This window comes from Panthera tigris, chromosome D2, assembly GCF_018350195.1.
Source record: "Panthera tigris isolate Pti1 chromosome D2, P.tigris_Pti1_mat1.1, whole genome shotgun sequence".
NCBI classification, from domain to species: Eukaryota; Metazoa; Chordata; class Mammalia; order Carnivora; family Felidae; genus Panthera; species Panthera tigris.
The window spans coordinates 79,736,771-79,756,478 of record NC_056670.1 but is presented as its reverse complement, the minus strand read 5'-3'; the positions used below and the strand labels follow the sequence as shown (position 1 = coordinate 79,756,478).

Genomic DNA, 19,708 nt, shown 5'->3' with positions numbered 1-19,708 from the left:
GTAGAAGGTCTGTGTCCCCTGTCCTGTTCTGCCAGGGATCCCTGGCTCTGCAGAAAGGCCCCTCCAGCAGGACACGAGGGCGATCTGATGAGTGCCCCCCCCCCCCCGCCTGCCCGTATTGGTGCCCTGGTGAGCACACCCCGAGTTTCTGAGACCCGATTTTTCTCTGCCTTGGCCTCTTCGCAGACTTCTGTTTATTGTTCTGTTCCTCCAAGATGCTCATTGCTCCTCAGTCAGGGCTGCGGATTTTTATTTTTTTTAAACACACATCCTTTCTTCTCATTTCTCCACTAAGCCTGGGATTAAGAATGTGGCTTCAACTGACAAAAGCCAGGAGATTTCAGAGTTAAAGTTGGAATTCTATCTGTAATGATGTCTTCCTGAGTATTTAAGGAGGACTTTGAACCGTGGGTAATTTTTTTTTCCCTTCCTAAACTGGCCAGATGTGCTCCAAGTGGTGGGCAGAGAAAGCAGTTCCACAGGATGTGAGTTTTCTTTGTGATAATTGTGAGCTTTGCCTTATTTGAGGCCCCTGTGTCCCGGGGGCACGGAGGGAGAGGCTTGTGACTGGCCCTTGTTTGGGTCATGTTCTTAGTGTGTGTGTCGCACAGGCCTGAGATCTTCGAGGTCCCCCGCAACTCCTACCCCAGCTCAGCAAAACCACTTGAAACGCACTTTGCAAGTATAACTCTAGTTCTTGAAAATGTTTCTCCCCAAGGGAGATTAAAAAGTTGGGTTTTGTTTTGGTTTTTGTAATTCCTTTCATCATGTGGGGCCGGGGGTGTGCAGGCGGGCGAGGGGGGGGGGCGGTGGGTGGGCGGGCGGTGACTAGCCTCCTCTGGGTTAGTGGGGAAAGGGGTGGGGCCAGTGCAGGGACCACTTTTTGGCCCTTCCCCATGGCTGGGAGTTTCACATCCTGGTGATTATTGGGCGCGGCTCCAGGGTCGGATCCAAAAGCTTTGCCCTGGGCCATCCCAGCAGCTCACTTTGGAGCACTGGGTGACCTGTGTTCTCTGTGTGTTGCCTTTGGCGAGGGAGAGGAGAGGTCCCACGGAGAGACTGTAAATGTCTTCCTTCCCAGACTGACAAGGGGCCCAAGGAAGGCCGCCCTTGGCCTCACAGACCTTGCGAGAGGCAACCAGATAGATTCCTGCTCACAGATGGAGAAGAGGCATCGGACCGGACAGACTGTTCGAGAAAAGTGTGGCAAAGGAAGTTGGAAAAGTTGCTGGACTGCATTTGGGATTTACCGAGGCCTTGGAGAGGGCTTCCATTTCTGAATCTAAAATTCGGGTAAGAATTACAAAGTGCTTAGAACAGGCCTGACACATTGTAGGCATTTATACAAAATAAGTAGACAGATCAGCTACTTTTGCTCCCAGCAGGCATGTCCGCATTGGAACAGGTTTCCTTGTGTGTCCCTCACACCATCTGCATGGAGATCAGAGAATCTTGACCTCGGCAGTGGAAAGAGGGGTTCCCCTTGGGTGTTGGGGGACAGGAAGAGAAGTCTCCCTGGGCCTTGGTTGCTTTGGGCATGCAGGGCGAGGGATGGGGCCTGTTCGTCCCACGTGGTGAGCCGAGTCCTAAGGGAATGGGCCCGGTGTGAACGGGAGGTTTTTTACCCTTTGCACAAAAAGGACGGATGAATGTTAGGGAGGCTGGTGACGGGACCAGGTGAAATTGGAGTGAATAGTGTTCGAGGGTGGGAGATCCGAATCCTGGCACCGTCGGGAAATCTAGGGAGTACGCAGTGCACAGAGCAGGGGAGGGTGGGTGGCGGCTGGTCAGGTTAGGGAGCAGCCCATCTGTGGGTTCCCGGGGCCAAAGGGATGACCCCAAAACCAGATTGTCTTTAGACCTGAGTGTTATTCTGGATGCAGTCACTCTGGGAAATGCCCCGGGAAACACTTGCTTTCTACGTAAGAGCTAATTTCTCTTACCAGAGAAGGAGAAAAGAGTAGTGGTTGCGTGCTGCCTACCTCTGCCTGAGGACGGGCCACACGGGGGCCACCTGCTCCAGCCGCCCTGGACGGGTGAGGCCCACTGGAGAGGACAGGCCGCCCATTGTTTCAGTTCATCACCACTGAACGCTCTGCACCCTCTCTGCTGAGTTAACAGCACCGCGCCAGTGACTTGCCTGGCCACATTCCCCGGGGGAGTCTGTGTAGAAGAAGTTACTAGCACTTCACCCTTCCCTTCCCCGCAGGCATTTCTCTTCGCATGCTCCCATCTGAGCTCCAGGTCCTGAGCGGGCAGTGGAAGGGCTGGCGTCTCTCCCCGAGAATGGCTTGTTGGGTTTGCCTTTCCTGCACGTGGTGGACACTTGGTCAGTAGCCGCTCTGGGGACGGGCCCAGGTCCAGCTGGGTGGCCAGTTGGCTGCCTGTGTTCCCAGCCATCCCCCTGGAATTAGGATGGTTCTTGCTCGTCTCCTCCCAGGGCATTCATTCATTCGCTCAATGGGGACTGACTGGGTGCCCACTAGAGCCAGGCACGCTGTGGGTGTGGACATGTCTTCCCTAGGCGGGGTTGCTGCTCTGAACTTCATGCTGGGCTACGGGCTCGACGGGGAGGGTCCCGTGAGTGTGAAGTGACGAGGGGGGGCCTGAGACGCTGTTTGGGATGATGTCCTTCCAGGGTCTGTCGAAGACACAGTTTGTTGCCTTCAGGGTGGGCTGGTCATTTTATGGACTAGCAGTTTCTTTGGGTTCAATTCACGCTATTAAAAAAATCGCACTTGGAAAGCAAGATGATCCTTGATGGGGCACCTGGGTGGCTCAGTAGGTTAAGCATCTGACTTCAGCTCGAGGCATGATCTCAAGATTTGTGGGTTCGAGCCCCGTGTTGGGCTCTGAGCTGACAGCTTGGAGCCTAGAGCCTGCTTCAGATTCTCTCTCTCTCTCTCTCTCTCTCTCTCTCTCTCTCTCGTCCCTTCCCAGCTTGTGTTTTTTCTCTCTCTCTGTCTCTTTCTTTATCTCAAAAATAAATAAATAAACATTAAAAAAGAGAGCAAGCAAGATGATCCTTGAAAATGCCCTTGGGAGGCATCTGCTGCTAGAATGTGATGACATCTCAGGGGTCAGGGACCAAAATGGCATATTTCCACATTTGCAAATCCTAGGGAGCGTGAACAGTAAATAGAGGCTGATGCATGTGAGAAGCAGGAACAGTGCGGTACCTGGGGTTGTGTGGTGTTAAAGGACGAGGAACTACTTTCCCTTCTGCCTCTGCCCCTTTCAAGCTACCCACCAGGTGTTTTCCCACATCCGTCTGGAACGGAACTTTGGAATTGGTGGATTTCCAGGAACACGGAGAGGTCCTTCGAGCCCCGCACCCCTCGGCCCACCCCTCCCCCAGGCCCGCCCCGAGAGCGGAGCCCGGGCATTCCGAGCGTGTATGTAGCAGTAAGAAGCCGGCTGTGGGCTTGGTGGTTTTCACATGGGTGATTCTCGCGGTCCCCGGGGAGGGACTGTGCCCAGGTGGTTTGAGGGGGTGGCCTCTGGAGCAGGGCGGCTCTGGGGCACCCCTGGCCAGGAGTCAGTCTCCCGGAGCTCCGCCCGGCATCCGGTTGGAGAAGCTCCAGGCGGGGCCAGAACATCTGTATTTTTAGCAAACTTCTCCAGGTGGTTCTTAACGCAGCCGGCCCAGAACCTGCCAACTGCACACAAACTGTCTTTCTTGAAAAACAAACCACTCCCCAGCACACATCCCTACATTTGAATCTAGTTATTGAACATTTGGCCCGACAAATGATGGAAAGATTTTAAATATCTTGAATAACCCCCTCCCCCTCGATCTGAATGAATAGATTTGAAAACGGAAATATGGATTTCTGCCCGACCTAGTCTCTCTCTCTCTCTCCCTTTCTCTCTCTCTCTTTTTTTAATGGTTTCGGAGGGATTCTCCACCCCCTAGAACAGCGCTAGGCTTTCCTAGGGACACGAGGGAAATTTCGCACGGACCTGTGAACAGTGGAGCTGCTTCCATATTCCGACGCACTTGACATTGAACTTTCTCTTTGGACCAGTCAGCAGGGTTCCCTGAGGGGGGCTGGGCCATGCCACAGCATACTGGCAACGGGAGAAATCGGTTTTGCAAATTAAATTATTGTACGCTATCAGCCACTTAGGGAAGCCCCCTTTGGAAATCCGTGCCCCCGCGTCAGGGGTGGGCTCGGTGGAGTTGGTGATTTTCACACTGGCCCGTGCGAGCACGAACGAGGAGGTCGGCACCAGGCACGTCCGCCTTGTGCCGGTGAACAGACCATCCCCCGGGGGCGCCTGCGTGTGCCTCCAGCATCCCCCTCATGGTGTTGCCACACACAGATTTGGGGGCGACACCTTCTGTTTTGGAAATGCAAGGAAACCCATTCTGTGGCAAAGCCTTTTTATCTTGATCGGTGAATTTATCAATCGGCGGGGCTTCACGGAGGCCGATAGCTTCTGTGTCCGTCCGGCCTGGCAGCTTACCTTTATCCTGTTTATAGAAACACTGTGTTTTTAGTGACAACCCAGAAAGGAGATCGTGAGGAGGCGTGACACTTCTTGCTTGTGGATGTGGAATCGGCAGAGGGGCCTCAGAGGGGCCACGTGGATGGGCTCGAAGTTCACAAGTGGGGGGTGGGGGGGCCAGGTCTGGCCTGCCTCAGGATCAACACCAGTAGAGTGGCTGTGTATTCAGACAACCCAATTCTAAGGCTGAGGGTGTGTGTACGCATTTGAAGGCAGGGAGGGGGCGCGGGGAAGTTCACCCCGGTTGAAGAGTCTGGAGCCTTTGGCATCCTGTTTGAAGGTGAACCTCAGAGGGCGTTCGTGGTGTCCTTGGAGGAGTGATTGAAGGGGCCTCCTTTTATTTCTTGATCTGAGGTTGTTCACTGCGGTCTCGAGCAGAAAGGAGTTGCCCTTTCTGCTCTGGGTAACTGCTTTCTGGGGGCAGTTTGGGATACCTTTTTTTTTTTTTTCAACTTTTTTTTTTTTTTTTTTAATTTATTTTTGGGACAGAGAGAGACAGAGCATGAATGGGGGAGGGGCAGAGAGCGAGGGAGACACAGAATCGGAAACAGGCTCCAGGCTCCCAGCCATCAGCCCAGAGCCTGACGCGGGGCTTGAACTCACGGACCGCGAGATCGTGACCTGGCTGAAGTCGGACGCTTAACCGACTGCGCCACCCAGGCGCCCCTGGGATACCTTTTGAGTTGCATGCAGAGACATCGACTAGGAGAAAAAATTCCAGCCATTCTCTTAACCGTTACCGGCCCAGTGGCCCACTTCTAGCTGTCCGTAGCTACATGGTAAGAGGAATTCTGATTCTGCTTAAATACAGGAAGCGAAAGCCTTTGGGTCCTAGCAGCTTCTTTTTGGGGGCTGCTTTTGGACTTGGGTTGGCCAAGAAATGACTTTATGATTTATGGTGTTTATGAAGACGAGCGTACCTATCTGTTTTCGTGTAGACATCTTAATAGAGATTAAATACAAAATAAAGGAGAATGCGTGAACGAAGATATTCCCATAAGCAATATCGTAGCGTTAGGCAGTGTAATTATGTCTTGTACACTTCCCAATTAAGCAGTTATGCGTTACTGGGAAACCCACCTTTAAGAGATTTAGGAAAGCTTTCTAATTCTGTAGATCACATAAAAATAGATGTGTCATATTTTACGCATAGGGTTTGAAATTTTTACGTTCTGTGATGAAGTAACTCCGTTTGGTTTGACTTGCGGAAATTGATGCGGTGACGTGGAGATGAATTTGCTTTTTTCTGACAATCGTCTGTTCCACGAGAATCTGCTTCTTCAGCAAGTAGAGCTCCAACTATGTGCCAGCCTCCAAGCCAGAGCAAGGAGGGTTTATCCTGAAGTTCAGCAAAGCCGTGGTGTCTGTGCGAGAGCCAGAACAGGCGCCGGGTGCTTCCCGAGACCAAGGGTGGAGGGTGGGTCATTCCCAGGCTGAGGGGTCGGGGACGCTGACCTGCTGGAAGAACCCAGAAGACATTGGCGGCGCTCTCCTGTGACCGAAGGCGGCACAACCTCGTAGCCTCCAGATGTGCACTTCTGTTCCCAGGACACCCGCCTGCTCCCCTCCCCGGGAGCTCCTTGGAAAGCCACCCACCTCGTGGTGCCTGACTATCTTCGCAGTGACGTGGTAGGTGCACAGGGCATCTCTGAGGATTAAGTGACTCAATATATGGCAAGCCTTGACCTATGCCTCGAGGAAGATCTTCAATGCAGGCATTATTATTACTGTTCTTTGTTGTTGTTGAGAGAATGAAGGGTGGGAGTGGGAAGGACTCTGGGTCTGAAGAGGCAAAGAGAGGGCCAGAGGGGTGCGGGGCAGCCCTGAGTTCAGATCCCCACTGCCGGACGCGGCATTTTAAGGCGTGGGCTGTGATGCGTCGGGGGACTGGACCGGCTGTGGCCTCCGTGGGCAGCGTGGGCTCGGGGGGCTGTTAGGGGAGTGCGTGGTGCCTAGCCTGCCAGGACCAGGTGCCTGAGGAGTGGTGGGGTGGGAAGGGCAGGGGGATAAGTACAGTACACGGGCCGCGTGGTGGGTCAGTCATCCTTGTCACCCACTTACACCAGAGCTCGAGTGTCTGTTTCACTCTGAGCTCCAGGACATGTGCCTGCTGTGTCCCTCCACGGAGAAGCCCAGCTGCCAAGATAGGGCTGAATGGTATTTTGCCTGCGGTCGTAGGGTTTGGGCACCGCTGGGGTCTCGGGGCCTACTGCTGGGGACTTGTTTAGGTGGGTATGGCCTCAGGGGGCGACACGGGGCTGCCGGCTTGCCCCTTGCACACAGGTCCCACGCTCCCCCAGGATGGCAGCGACAGCCTTTGGCAAGGGGAGACCCAGCCCCGCTGGCCGTCTCCCTGCAGGGAGCACAGAAGGGCCGCTGGGAGCTTGTCTGCTCTTGGCTTGAGTGTGGGGTTCAATGAAGGGTCTGTGAGGAGTCTAAGTGGGATGGGAGGAGGTGAGGGCAGGAGCCATCAAGGAACCGTACTTGAGGGCAGTCTCATTTTTCATTTCCTGGCCACTAAACTGCTGAAGGTGACAAGGGTGTTTTCCCTGACCAGACTGTGGGAAGCGCAGCTGAATTTCAGGGACACCGGCCAGTGTGTGCGGTGGGGTCCTTCCTGCCGGTGTCAGTGATGGGGACGGGTGGTCCCCCCGGGGGGAGCCGGAGACCCCTCTGGCTGCCGTGGAGCTGAGTTCACCCCACAGGGAGAGTCATGTTTTTATTATTTGTTTTGCCCTTTCGTGGGGGACTCGTTAACATTTTTACATAGGTGTCATTTACACACAGGAAAGCCCGCCCTTTCCACCTGCTGTTCCGCACCTTTTGACAAAAGGTTGTGTGAATAGCACCTGGGCTGCAGAACTTCCCTCCCCGAGGAAAGTTGTCCTGTCCGCCCACCACTGATGCAATTGCCCCTTTTTGTTGGTAGAAAGGCCAGTCTGGGACATTGGGAGTTTCACGTGGCCCAGGAGGACACTCCAGTCCCAGCAGAGAGACGTGCTTGAGTGACACCGCCCGTGCCGTCCCCGGGATGTCTGTGACTTCAGGCATCGGGCCAGGTTGGGCGAGCTGGAGCGAAGGTCAGTCTCTGTAGTTGGCATCTTGTCCGCCCCACGGAACCCGGGGTCCCTGAAGGGCCCCTGTTCTCCTCCCCAGAGGGGGCGGTGCCAGGCTCCCATGTGCGGGCCTGGGGGCTTCTCAGGCCCTTGTCCCCAGGCTTCCCGAGGACACGCACACAACTCTGCCCACCGCCTCCACCCCGTGTCCTGCCTGCCCCTCTCCTGGCAGGTGCCCGGGGACAGGTGCTTCTCTGCCCACTCTGGCTGCTGGCTCCGGGTCCAGAGGGATTGGGAAGAGTGACCACCCCGTCACTGGCTGTTTCCTCCTTTCTCCTCCTTAGGGGAAGTAGCTTTGGAGCAAGCAGGCAGCGTACCTACTATGTGCTGTGGCCGGTCCGTGTTCTGTGAGTCCCGGTGGTACGGGGCCGTGGGGTGACACTCAGGTCCCCATTGGCCAGCCACCTTGCTGTGGTCAAGAGGGGTGGTTTGGGGAAAGCCTGGAAGGGATCAGAGGGCTTTTCTGTGGGAAGGTCAGCAGCTGCTGGAGCCAGCAGTGGGCCACCCAGTCAGCGTCCCTCTGTGCCAGATAGGGTCTCTCTGAGGATGGGTATTTAATGAGGCGGGACAGGACGTGCAGGAGAGCATTCCCTGTCATGCCGCACGGGGGCCGAAATCCACCGGCTTTCTCCGTAGTATTTAATATTCTCCTATTTCCGTTCAGTTGGGGGGAGTTTTATGAAACGAGTCTGGGAATTTTGTAAATTGCTAGCTGGGGAACGCTGCATTTATTGATTTTCCGGTTGCTGCTGGAAACGTCTTCAGTGTTGGATCTTTGCTTCCCCACTCGGGCCCCAGCACTTAGGGCGGGTGAAAGCGTTCATCCTGCCGAGCGGCTTGTGTCTGTTAGGAAACCCTTTGATGCCTGTGAGCTCAGACTAAACCTGACCTTGGTCCTGGCCTGAAACTCATGTCTGAGTATCCTTGGCCTCTTGGGGGTGAGTGACGGAGACTGGGACACGCTCGCGTATAGGACTTCGGGGGCCTTCCACCTGGGCAAGGAGCCTGGAGCCCGGGGTTAGCAGCAGAACGGTTGGCATCCCATGTCCCCGAAGGCTTCAGGACAAGGGCCGTTTGAGCTGGAGTCCTGGTCCCTGGGCAGAAAAGTCGTATGTGTGTAGCCGTCAGTCCCGCTCGGGTGGTTCGGATTTTGGAGGAGTCCCCACCACCGCCAGCGGGAAGGCCCTAATTCTCTCGGCCTGGGGAGCCTGCGGGACCTGGCTGCGGTGAGGGTCCCCGGTGCACCCGCTGCCACGACAGCCTCATGACGCCGGTTCCCTGTGTGACCCTTCCAGGGGGAAGAAACTTGCTCAGAGCCTGGGGCTTCTTAACGGGAAGAGTTGCATGCATCCACGTAAGAGAGAAAAGCGTTTTATGTCCGGAAGGGTGTGCCATCCACAGCCCTAAAAGCTGCCAGTGGATGTTCACGGGGCTGGGTGGTGCACACTGGGAGCGCAGTAGGACCGCGGTTGCTAGCAGCCCACGGCCTGCTCGTGTCCTGTGCTCAGGGTGCCTTTCCAGTCCCCCCACCCGCCTGGCGGGCTCCACCTGTCTCCGCAGGGCAAGTTCTAGGTGGGGAGCCGCTCCCGTGGGTGGATCCTCAAATTCTAGCTGACTTGGAGGGAAGTGAACGGGGGAGGCAGCCACTCTGCTGAGCCCGAGGGGTGAGCAGCTTGCTGTTGTCTGCCCAGGCCCGGCTGGAAAGTAAGGAGAACGTTCTTGAGGCGCGCACATCGTCAGATAGTCTGTTTCAAAGGGAGCCAGTTAAGAAAGGCCTTTGCCTTCGTTCAAGAATACTAGGAACGCGTCTCGTCTGGTAGGTAAATAATAATATCGCTGCTCTTTCATTGAGTACCAGGCATGTGTCAAGGGGGAGAATATAAAAATAAATGTGCTTGGTGCGTCCGTAATAATAACCACTACGTGCCTCTCCCGGGCTCAGGACAGCTCAGTAGCTTGCAGGGAGGGGCACGGCTCTTTGGTGACAGCTGCTCACGGGACCCTCTGTGGGACTTGGGGCGAGAGCCCACTCCTTCGCAGAGCTAACCAACCAGGTGGGTCTGTCGGCCTGCGCAGGTGCCTTTGGGGTTCCTGGGCTGTGCATCTCGCACCCAAGAATCACGGTCTTGCAGTCAAGGTTCAAGGCTCTGCAGGCCGACGGGCATTTCAAGAGCCTGGTGCTTTCTGAAGACCTGCGTCTTCATTTACACTTGGGTGGTGGTTCGCCCGTCTAATTTTTTTTATTTTTAACCTCGTGGCCTGGGGAAATTTTCCCTCTGGTTATGGTAATTTTCCTTTCCTGATATGTAAATTGATTACAGCCCCTCTTTCAAGTCTCGCACATTTGATTATCCGCGAGCCTCCTCCTGCCTCTTATTTAAACTTATTTTTAGCACAGTCCTTGAAACCTCAGTGTGAGACTGTCCCTCTTCTGCTGTTTTCTGAGCTGCCGAAGGTCGTTTGAATCAACCCCATCCACCAGTTGCCTTGCGAGCCAAGCTAACGTGGGAACGGGCCTCCTGGGTGAGGCCTGGTCCGCTCTGAGAGCGAGCTTTCTTCCTTCCCCTTGGTCTGGACAGGGATGAGTGAACTTGGCCAGCAGCTCCGCCAGCACTGGGGTTCTAAGGGCGTGAGGCAAACACAGGCGTGGTCGTGGACATCAGCCTAGGGAGGACCCGGGCCAGCCTGTCCTCCACGAGAGCACGACCTGGTTTTTTCATAAGGTGTCTGTCTGCCTGTCCGGGGCTTTGCGGACGGTGTGCTCCAGATCAAACTAATGCCGAGTCCCTGGCTCCGTTTGTGAAGCCAGCCTGGGTTGGGTAAATCAGGGAGGGCAGTGTGGCCGCGTTTGGGGGGTGCAGAGGTGTCCCTCTGCCCGGTCCCCTGAAGCCCTCTCTGCCATCAGATTCTTCTCACGAGCCAATTAGTCCGCAGCCTGGTGGCTCCTGGGTATTTTCTGAGCCTTACTTCGATAAGAACAAAACCGTTTTTTGGTGCTTGATTGGATTTGTTTGCTAGAAGATTAGTACAAAAGCAGGAAGGAAAAAGAATGTGTGGTGGGGGTGATTGCTAGGGACTGGCAGAAGGTTATTTACGGATTTCTGCTGACAATCCATGTTTAAAGGACTTCCCTGTGAGATTTATGAAGCCTTTCCAATTTATTGTCTTTCCAAGTAAGGTAAGCAAATAAATAGGTAATTCTCTTTTATTATAAACCTAGCCAACATTAGATTAAAAATAAGAGGAAACAGGGCTCCATTTTTTCCAGCCCAGTGTGTTTGTGGAATTTGGAAAGCATCTTGGAAAGGCTTTTTGTTTTGTTTTTGGCTCGGGCACACTGTGCATTTAAAAGATAAAGTCTGACCCTAGATACTGTGTGCGCGGTTCACCATCCTTGAAGAGAAGCGGCTGTTGCCCGGAGGGGGCAGGGGACACGGAGCCGGTGGGGACGCGGGGGCTGGCTGTTGAGGGCCAGCCCACCATAGTCAGCAAGGGTTCCCAAGGCCCTGCTCTGGGTTTGGTCAGTGCAGATGCACCCAGAAAGGGGACCCCGTCTCCGTAGGCCCTTGTCAGACACAGGGCCCATTCTGATCGAACTGAGCTTTGCCTCCTGGACCTTTCTTCAATCAAATTGATCTCCCTGTCCCCCTTCTCTGAAATCGTTGGGGCTTTCGATGCTTTGGTGAAATGTGATTTGGGCAGCGTTGTTGGTGAAGACCCAGATGAAGAATTTAGATTTTTAGGTGAGCAGGAGACCTTGTAAAAAACAAACATCCCATATCCTGGTGGTGACGTCGGTGCTGAAGATTTGGGTGGGCAAAATTTGGTGACCTAGCCCCTTCTAATGCGGCCCCCGCCCCCTTGCCTGCCCAGAGCCCATTTGAAATGCTCTGGGCTCTTTCAAGGTCCCGGGCAGCACCACTGGTGAGACGGACGTCCTGTTACGATTTGGGGAGAATGTGTTGTATATTTCTGTCCCTAGATGTCCTCGGTGCAGTGAAGCTATTTTCGAGGGATTAATGGTCCGCATTTTGGATGGTATCTTGTAACAGGCTGTGGGGTCTGAGTTCCTCAGCCCCTGGCCTGTTGGTAGGTGCACAGTGTGAGTTCAGGAAATTAGTTCTCGGTAGGGGGTGGTTTCGCCAGTAAATCACACCTGAGTAGGGAGGCTCGGAAGGTGCCGAGACCATAATTCCCTAGAGAATGGGATTCATGGGGTTCATTTTCCTTCTTGCCTCTTCCTTCTCTGGGCACGCCAAGGGGGTGTGGACCTTTCCCCATCTCAGGGCTAATGGGCTAGAAGGGGCAGGGTGGGCGGCACAGCAGTGTGGCCGATGCCCTGGGGGGTCTGGGAATGGCGGCCTGAACAAGCCTGGCCTGATCCTGCCTGCAAGGAGCAGACCCCACAACCGGAGGAGGGTGAGCGACCAGCTGAGCCAGGCAGGGGGACGGGCATGGTAGTCCCCCGCACTGGGAACTGGGCTCCCATCCACGGGAGGTCAGGGAAGGCCTCTGGGAGGCGGTGGGCTGGGATTTGCAGGTTGTGGTGGGGAGTGGGCTGCCTGAGTTCCCTCCGTCCAGCCTGGCCTCCCTGGAGGCTGCCCCACCCTCCACCCAGCTCCCTCCAGCCCCGTCTTTCTCATCCCTGTCTGGACCTGACGTCACCTGAGAGCTTTGGAAAAAGGTCCAAGCCCAGCCTCACCCTCAGAGGTTCTGGGGTGGGACCTGCCTTGGGTTAATTTTGAAAGCTCCCAGATGATTCTAATAGGCAGCCAGGTAGAGGGCTGCTGCCCGGCCCTGCAGCCCTCAGCTGAGGCCATTTTTTCTGCCTGTGGGCCAGAAGGCAGAGACGCCCAGAGAATCGAGCAAGTCCTGTCCCCTCCCCCACCCCCCAGATGGGGGACAGGGGGCAGATAGACCTCACCGGGAGCACAACTCTTCAAACACGCGTCCGACGGGACAGGTGCCCCAGTCCTGTGGGGCCAGATACCAGGTGACCCAGAGCCACTGACCACGGAGTGTCCTGAGCAGGTGTCACGGGCCAGTTTCCCGTCCGCAGGTGAGCGTCTTTGGGGCTGTGCCGTTTGCTCTGCAAGGCTCTCCTGGAGGGAAAGTGGGGTCAGCTTACTTAGCGGGACAGGTGCCTGTGAGCACGTGGGAGAGGGGGTCCCATGTGCCTCGGGGCCCCTCCTGCTTATAAGTAGGGGAAGCTGTGGTTCCTGGCCCTTGAGCAGTAACTCCGGGAGTGCTGGACTCTTCCTGCCTCGGTCAGTGGTCAGCGGGAGGGAAAGCGGGCTGTTGCCTAGGAAACAGAGCTGGAGGGTGGGCTCCGGCCTGTGGACCTCTTGGGGGCTTCATGCCTGGGGGTGGGTGGGAGCCCCAGAAATGGCACCGGTCGAGGGGATGGGGTGGGGAGGGTCCTATGTGCACAGTGGGAAAAGAACGCAGCTCTCAACAGTGTTCACAGGAGTCTGAGCCTCCGTGTGGGATTCCTTGTCCGGCAAATTCGGGGTGGGGTAGGGTGGGGGTGGGGGTGGGGAGAGTGTTCTGTTGGTTCTCTAGGACAGGAGGGAGAGGGGGAGCGAGGGGTGGGGTGGGTGCTGCAAGGTGAAAAAGGAAACCCTAGGACGTCTTGTTTACAGGTCACTGGACTTGGGTGAAGGCCCTGGGGTGGGGGTGGGGGGGCTGAGCGGTGCCGGTGCCCCCCATGGAGGAGGAAGTGAACGCCCGGTAACAATGCGATACCCGGACCAAGGAGAGGCTCTCCTGGCTGGGGGCGCCCCAGGCCCTCTGTGGGATGCGACCTAACTGCTGTGTGTCTTCATTATGAAAGGGAAAGCGTTTGAGGTTTCTAAAAATCACAAATAAGATCCTGGGCCCCTGAGTGGGGTTGGGATAAAACCCTGGGGGTTAGCGGTGGGGCAGGTGTAGGGGACCAGCAGGCCAGGCTGAGAGGCCTCAGCTGGGGTGGGGGACATGTGGGCTGTGCCTGACTCGGCTTCCAGGTTGGGGAGAATACTGGGGGGAAAGCCCGGAGGTTCAGATGGGACGAACCCACTCGCTGGGGCTGTTGGCTCATTCCCTCCCTTAAGCGCTTGTGGACGCATAGGTGGCACCTGAGGATGTTGGGTGCTTCCCCTCCATCGGTTGGGACCTCTTTGCTGGGTGGAGCTGGGCGTCTGGGGCTGCCGTGGCAGGTGGCACAGGTTTCTAGGCGAGTCTTGTCCCCTTTCCCTTGGGAGCTTGGCCAGCTCCCCGCTCATTGAGTCTCCGGTAGATGATGGGCCTTTAGGGTCATGGGGTCTCGCAGATTCCCTAGTCCCTGCCTGCGGTTCCTGGATGGGCCTTGAGCTCAGAGCTGGGACCGTGTCATGACCCCCCCTGCCCAGCTGGGTGAAGGGGGCTTGGGGTGGCAGGAAGCAGAGGGTCCTGAATTTTCCATGGCGGTGGCGGGGAGGGGGGGGAGTCTCTCTTGAAGCCTGATCCCATTTCACCTTATTCCTCCTGCCCCGGCCTTTGCCCAGCGGGTCACCAGGGGTCTTCCGCCGGCTGCTCGGGAGTTGGAGTCGACTGGGATCTCTGCTCCCTCGGCTGTGGACTCGGGCAGGGCATGAGGCTCAGAGAGCCTCCCGGCTTCACGAGTTGGAAGTGATAACAGTTACTTGATGGAGAGGCTGCTGGGCCAGAATAGGTGTTGGATTTAAGAGTTCCAGCTGCGTGGGTCTGGCCACGGGGGTTACCTTGATCCTTGGACGCACAGCAAGTGGAAAATAATGTGCTTGTGGCTTTTGAATGCTTGTATTTGCTCCTGCTGATGGCATGCTTTTAAAAATCTGGGGCGCCTGGGTCGCTCAGTCGGTTGAGCGGCCGACTTCGGCTCGGGTCATGATCTCGCGGTCCGTGAGTTCGAGCCCCGTGTCGGGCTCTGTGCTGACCGCTCGGAGCCTGGAGCCTGTTTCGGATTCTGTGTCTCCCTCTCTCTGACCCTCCCCTGTTCATGCTCTGTCTCTCCCTGTCTCAAAAATAAATAAAACGTTAAAAAAATTAAAAATCTGATCTTGTTTCTTGCTTAACATCATACCAGTGAAGTCTTAAATATTTTTATGTACCTTCCTTTTGGGATCCAAACTTCATTGCCCATGCAAAAAAAAAAAAAAAAAAAAAGGCAAAACAACACTCCTCTGATCTTGGGGCCACGGCCAGGAAGGATCTGCCAGACACCCAGAATTCAGTTACTCATGTGTCGATTCCCACATGTTAGGCTCTAGGAGGAATATGGTAAAGGGGATGCACTTCCTTGTCCCCATAGAGCTCAGAGGCGGGTGTACTTGTTTTTAAGAAAGCTATTAGACTTGGGGCACCTGGGTGGCTCAGTCGGTTAAGCGTCAGACTTCGGCCCGGGGTCATGATCTCGCGGTCTGTGAGTTTGAGCCCCGCGTCGGGCTCTGTGCTGCCAGCTGGGAGCCTGGAACCTGCTTCGGATTCCGTGTCTCCCTCTGTCTTTGTCCCTCCCTCACTCACACTCTGTCTCTCTCTGTCTCTCAAAAATAATACATCCTAAGAAAAAAACATGTTCTAATGACAGCCTGTCAAGGACAACCTCTGTGTTCAGATGGAAAAGATGGGGGGGGGGGCGGGGGGGTCTGATGAAGATTGTCCAGATGCCTCCCGGAAGAGATGACCCCACCTGCATTCCTCCAGGGTTGTCTGTGTGTTTCCCTGTCTCACTGCTCACTGCCCTTCTTCAGTTGAACAAAGTGCCAGTAAAAGTCACTGCGGAGATTTGACCTGGGTACCACTTTCAGAGGGACAGCAAGATTGAGACACAGATTAGGAGGCTGGTGGGCAAGGGAGCAGGAGGACTCTGGGCCTGTCTTGGCCTGGGTCCTATCGGCCTCCCCAGACACTTGGTGCACTTGATGGTGAGGGCCCTACTGAGATGGATAAAGAGGCAGGAGCCTGCCCTGGGCAAGAATTTGCCCAGAAAACTGCGTGTCGTCTTTTGTGACGGCTGACTTCCCTGCTGTGTGTATATTTGCACGTGCCAGACCACCTGGTACCAGCTTGTGCCCGCAGTTTGAGCAGGATCCAGGGGTCCAGACTGCCTCTCCTTCACTCACCGTCCAGGGAGCTTCATACGGGCGGCACGCCCAGGGCCAAGTTCAGACCCACCGGCCGTAAGCGGACCCTTTGAACGGAGTCCTCCGTTTTGATTTTTCTCTTGTGGCATATCTGTCCCTTGCTGGAAAGAGTTCGTGTTCTGGGGCTGTCATTCAAAGCATCGTTTTGTACCATACCATTAGAATTTTCAGAGTGTTTGCTGATTTGCATTTATTGAAACTAAATTCATTAGGATGATGTGAAAATAGCGCGCAACTGTTTACCAAATCGGATTCTTGTTTTTGATATTTCCGTACATCATCTGTTCTCACTTGAATGTTGTGGAATTTGTTGGTAAAGTGTTATGCAGATGAAAATCCATATTTTCAGTGGAGGGTTTTTTAATTCAAATGAGTTCAGAAGAATATTCTATCCAAGGTGCTTGATTTGCCATTCGAAGCAGAGTCTGTATGGATATTGGAGCCTGGCTTGCTCTGTGAGACTTTTCAGATGTGCTGGGATCTTGACACAGGTGCAGGTGCTCAGTCAGGCTGCTTGGAAACCCCCTCCCCAGCTGGGTCCCCTCTGGCAGGTCCCCCAACCCAAGACAGGCTGGGACCCCCTGTCTGTGAGCTGGTGGTTCCTGTGTTTCTTACTAGGTTGTTGAGAGACTTCAAACAGAAACACCCTTATTTCGTTGGTTTTCACCGTTTTACGATCTCCAGGACTGAGTTGTCCCCAAAGTGATCCTATGCCATAATTTAATTGACAATATTCTTTTTCTCTTTCTTTCCTAGTGGCTTATAAAATAATTCCGGGTGTAAGATTTGATGGTTTCTTAGACATGATGGACGTTAAAGTTTGCAAATATGCTCTCCGGTTTTAGGGCTGGTCCTTTTCCATTAAAAGGAGCTTTTCACTTTTTAAGTTGATCAGGGGAAGTCCCCTTGTGACCAGACTTCCGCTGCAATGTCTCAGTTGTGTGGCAACAGGAAAATCAATAGATGGATTTCTAGATTTGGCATCTCTTGCAGGTTTGGTCCCGTGGTCAGGTAACCTTGGATTCTTGTGCTCAGAGCACACAGAGGCCTGTGTTGCTTCCAAAACGAGTCTTGCCTGAAACGGAGCTGGCAGGTGCGTGCTGGACCAGGTGTCCCACGCTCCCCTTCGCTGGTGGGGACTTCTGGCCGGAGTGGCTGACCCCGCCACCACGCGGGCATCTACCGGAAGCCCCAGGAGCGTTCTTGCTGATGGAACACTGGTCGGAAGAGATGTCCCTTCCTGGCAGAAGTGGTCAGGAAACAAGTGTGCTTTACTTACTTTTTTTTGTTTCCCCCTTGAGGGTCCAGCAGAAGGTACTAGCATCCCGGGTCCCTAAATCGCCCCGTGAAGAGTTGTCCATCATCAGGAACCCTGATCTTCTTGCAATACAGAAATAAGCTCGTATCGTGTTGCGCTGATACTCCGTTTTGGATATGTATGTTTGAAGCAGTGTTACTCTAACTAGTACAGTAGCTTGGGTAATTGATTGACTTTGGTCAATCCAAGCCAACCCTGCCTCCCCCCTGCCTCCGGGAGAAGGTGGCCCCTTCTCCCAACTGCCAGTCTCCGCCTCCTGGTTTTCACTCCTACGTCCACTGACGCGTTTCGTCCTGGAGATCCCATCTCCCACCCCATCTTGTTTGCTGTTGGGGTAGAGGGTCGCTCCTGTTGGGCTGTGAGCTCCCTGAGGGTGGGCGTCCTTGCGAGGCTTTCCTGCCTCACGCCTGCCACATGCTGTCCACCCCAATGCTTTGGGTGCAGCCAAGGTGGGTCCTGTAAGTTGATGGTCCATCTTTGGAGAAGTTCAGAGTCAAGTCTCGGGTTATAAACCCGTAGCAGTGACCTGGTATGGGGTTGCGGCCGTGAAAAGGTGCCACTCTGGTATCCTCTGCTTCTGGTAATGGAATTGACTGGTGGCCCCAGTTGCTGCCTTTTGCATCTGGAGTCTAGCATGGCACTCACAGCCTCGGCTCCCGCGGACCGCCCCCAGCCGGGTACTGAGCACAGTGGAGATGCCAGGCCGTTCCTGGAAGACTTGGGTCTCCTTGTAGCAGCCAGCCCACCACGCCTGAACATTCCCCTCCGGACTCCTTCTTTCCCTGTCTCCTGCCCAAGGACGACCCGCCTCTCCCTCCGACTCCCTTCCCGTGTTCCCCACGAAGTCTCCTGCACAGCTCCTCTCCTCGTGTCTGGCACTGTGTGTTCGGAGAACCCAAACTCTAAACACGCATGGAACTTCGTAAAGTCAGAGGGATGGTACCCAGGAATTTCTTCCAGTTTGGGCGGTGAGCCATACCTCCTCTCCCGGCACAGTTTGCCCGCCTCCGACGTGCGAGGCCTGTGCTCGGCGATTTCCAGGAGCTGCCCGTGTCCGAGCGTGAGGGCTGCGTCAGGGTCGTGGCTCTGTTACACCTGCCATGCTGTTCCTGCCTCTCAGTGTGCTTGTATCGCAGTTTGCCCACCGTCTGGGCGAAGCATCAGGAACCAGAGTGGAGGGGGTGGCCTTTCGGAGGGTTCAACTTGCGTATGTCTCCTATACTTAATACTTTAAAAGCCTCTTGAGTGATACAAGAGGCCGGTAAGTGCGGCCTGCGTGTGACCTGCGCTGGGGACACACCTTGAGACCGAGAAGTCCTGACCTCTGTGGGCTACGATCCTTGACCATGACCGCTGTTTTGAAGTCCAGTGGCGTTTCACGATATGTTTCCAGATGGGCCCCCTGGCAATAGTTTGCTCATGGGGAGCTATTTGTGGCCCGGAGGGTGTACCACCCGTGAAGAGGCTTGGAGAGGGAGGGTCCGAAACCCTGCTGGCTGCTCTTGGGTTGTCGCCTGCCTCCAAGCACAGGGACCCGCTCAGTGCAGATGAGTCCCCTTGACGCTTTATTCAGACAGCGTTTCTTTTCCTGTGTGGGGGGGAAGGGGGCCTCCTGTCGTATCAGCCCACATCAGGGCACAGTCCTAAACCTGTCCAGGCCTCCTTGGCTTCCTAAGTCTGCTCATGGCAAGAGTGGCTGTTAATTACTTGGATGCACGCCGTTCCCACACTTTGATTTTGAGTGGATAGTCTACCTGGGCCGCCGGGGTTTCTGCTCATGGTGGGGAAATGGCACCTGCCTCATGGGGGGTTCCTGCGGCCCTCCTTCCAGAGACAGGACTTGTGTAGATTGATAGGAGGACAGGCTCCCCACGTGGATGCCACCCACCCCCGCCTGACTGCTCACGCCCTCTCCTGCCCTCTGCCCGTCGGCCTGTCTTACTACTTGGCCGTGTTTCTTGGCTCCCTTTCTGGATCCTGCTCACCTGTACCCGAGTCACTTAGCACGCATGTTACCTGACATTGAGTTGTTTGTGGTTCCTCTTTGTTTTGCTTTCCTTTGAAGTAAAGCTTAGGGGGGGTTTTCAGGGAGTGGGGACACGCGGTGAAATGAAAGGCGTAGATCCTAAGAGTGCCAGTCACTTCGTTTTGGCAAAGGTGCACACCTGTGTACCCCAGCCCCTCTCAAGAGCTAGTTCATTCCATTGCCCCGGAAATTTCCCTCCTGGCCCTTTTCCGGGAAGTCCCCACTCCTGTCTCTGTGATCGCCACCAGCAACCCCAACCGTGATTATTTTTGCTTGCTCTTGATGAAAATACTATGTAATATACATACTTTCATGTTGCGCATTCACGTGTTACATATTATACCACGTGTACCTTTTTGCAAAAGCCTTTTCTGATTCAACATGATGTTTTTGAGATACCTGAGTGTTTTAGCCTGGGTGGATCATCTGTTCCTTCCCCATGGCTATATAGGATTCTATTCTAGGAGTCGGCTCCCGCAGTTACCTGTTGATGGGCATGTGGGCTGTTTCCAGCTTTTGGCTGTTCTGAATAAAGCTGCTGTTTTTGCATGTATGTTTTTTTTTTTTTTTTAAACGTTTGTTTTGAGAGAGAGCG

At 54.8% G+C, this 19,708-nt stretch overlaps 1 protein-coding gene across 3 annotated transcripts in view; it reads left to right on the top strand.

The window, feature by feature from the left end:
* Positions 1 to 19,708, top strand: part of CTBP2 (C-terminal binding protein 2) — a 159,181-nt gene that overhangs the window by 12,298 nt on the left and 127,175 nt on the right. Inside the window, exon 2 of one of the 3 annotated variants that reach the window (XM_042961277.1) lies at positions 1,082 to 1,293. The exons of 1 other annotated variant lie outside the window; for it this stretch is intronic. The gene's annotated coding sequence lies outside the window, so the exon portion shown is untranslated. Of the gene's footprint in view, positions 1 to 867; positions 1,294 to 19,708 lie in introns of those variants that run through there. One more of the 3 variants, XM_042961276.1, reaches the window with a different exon arrangement.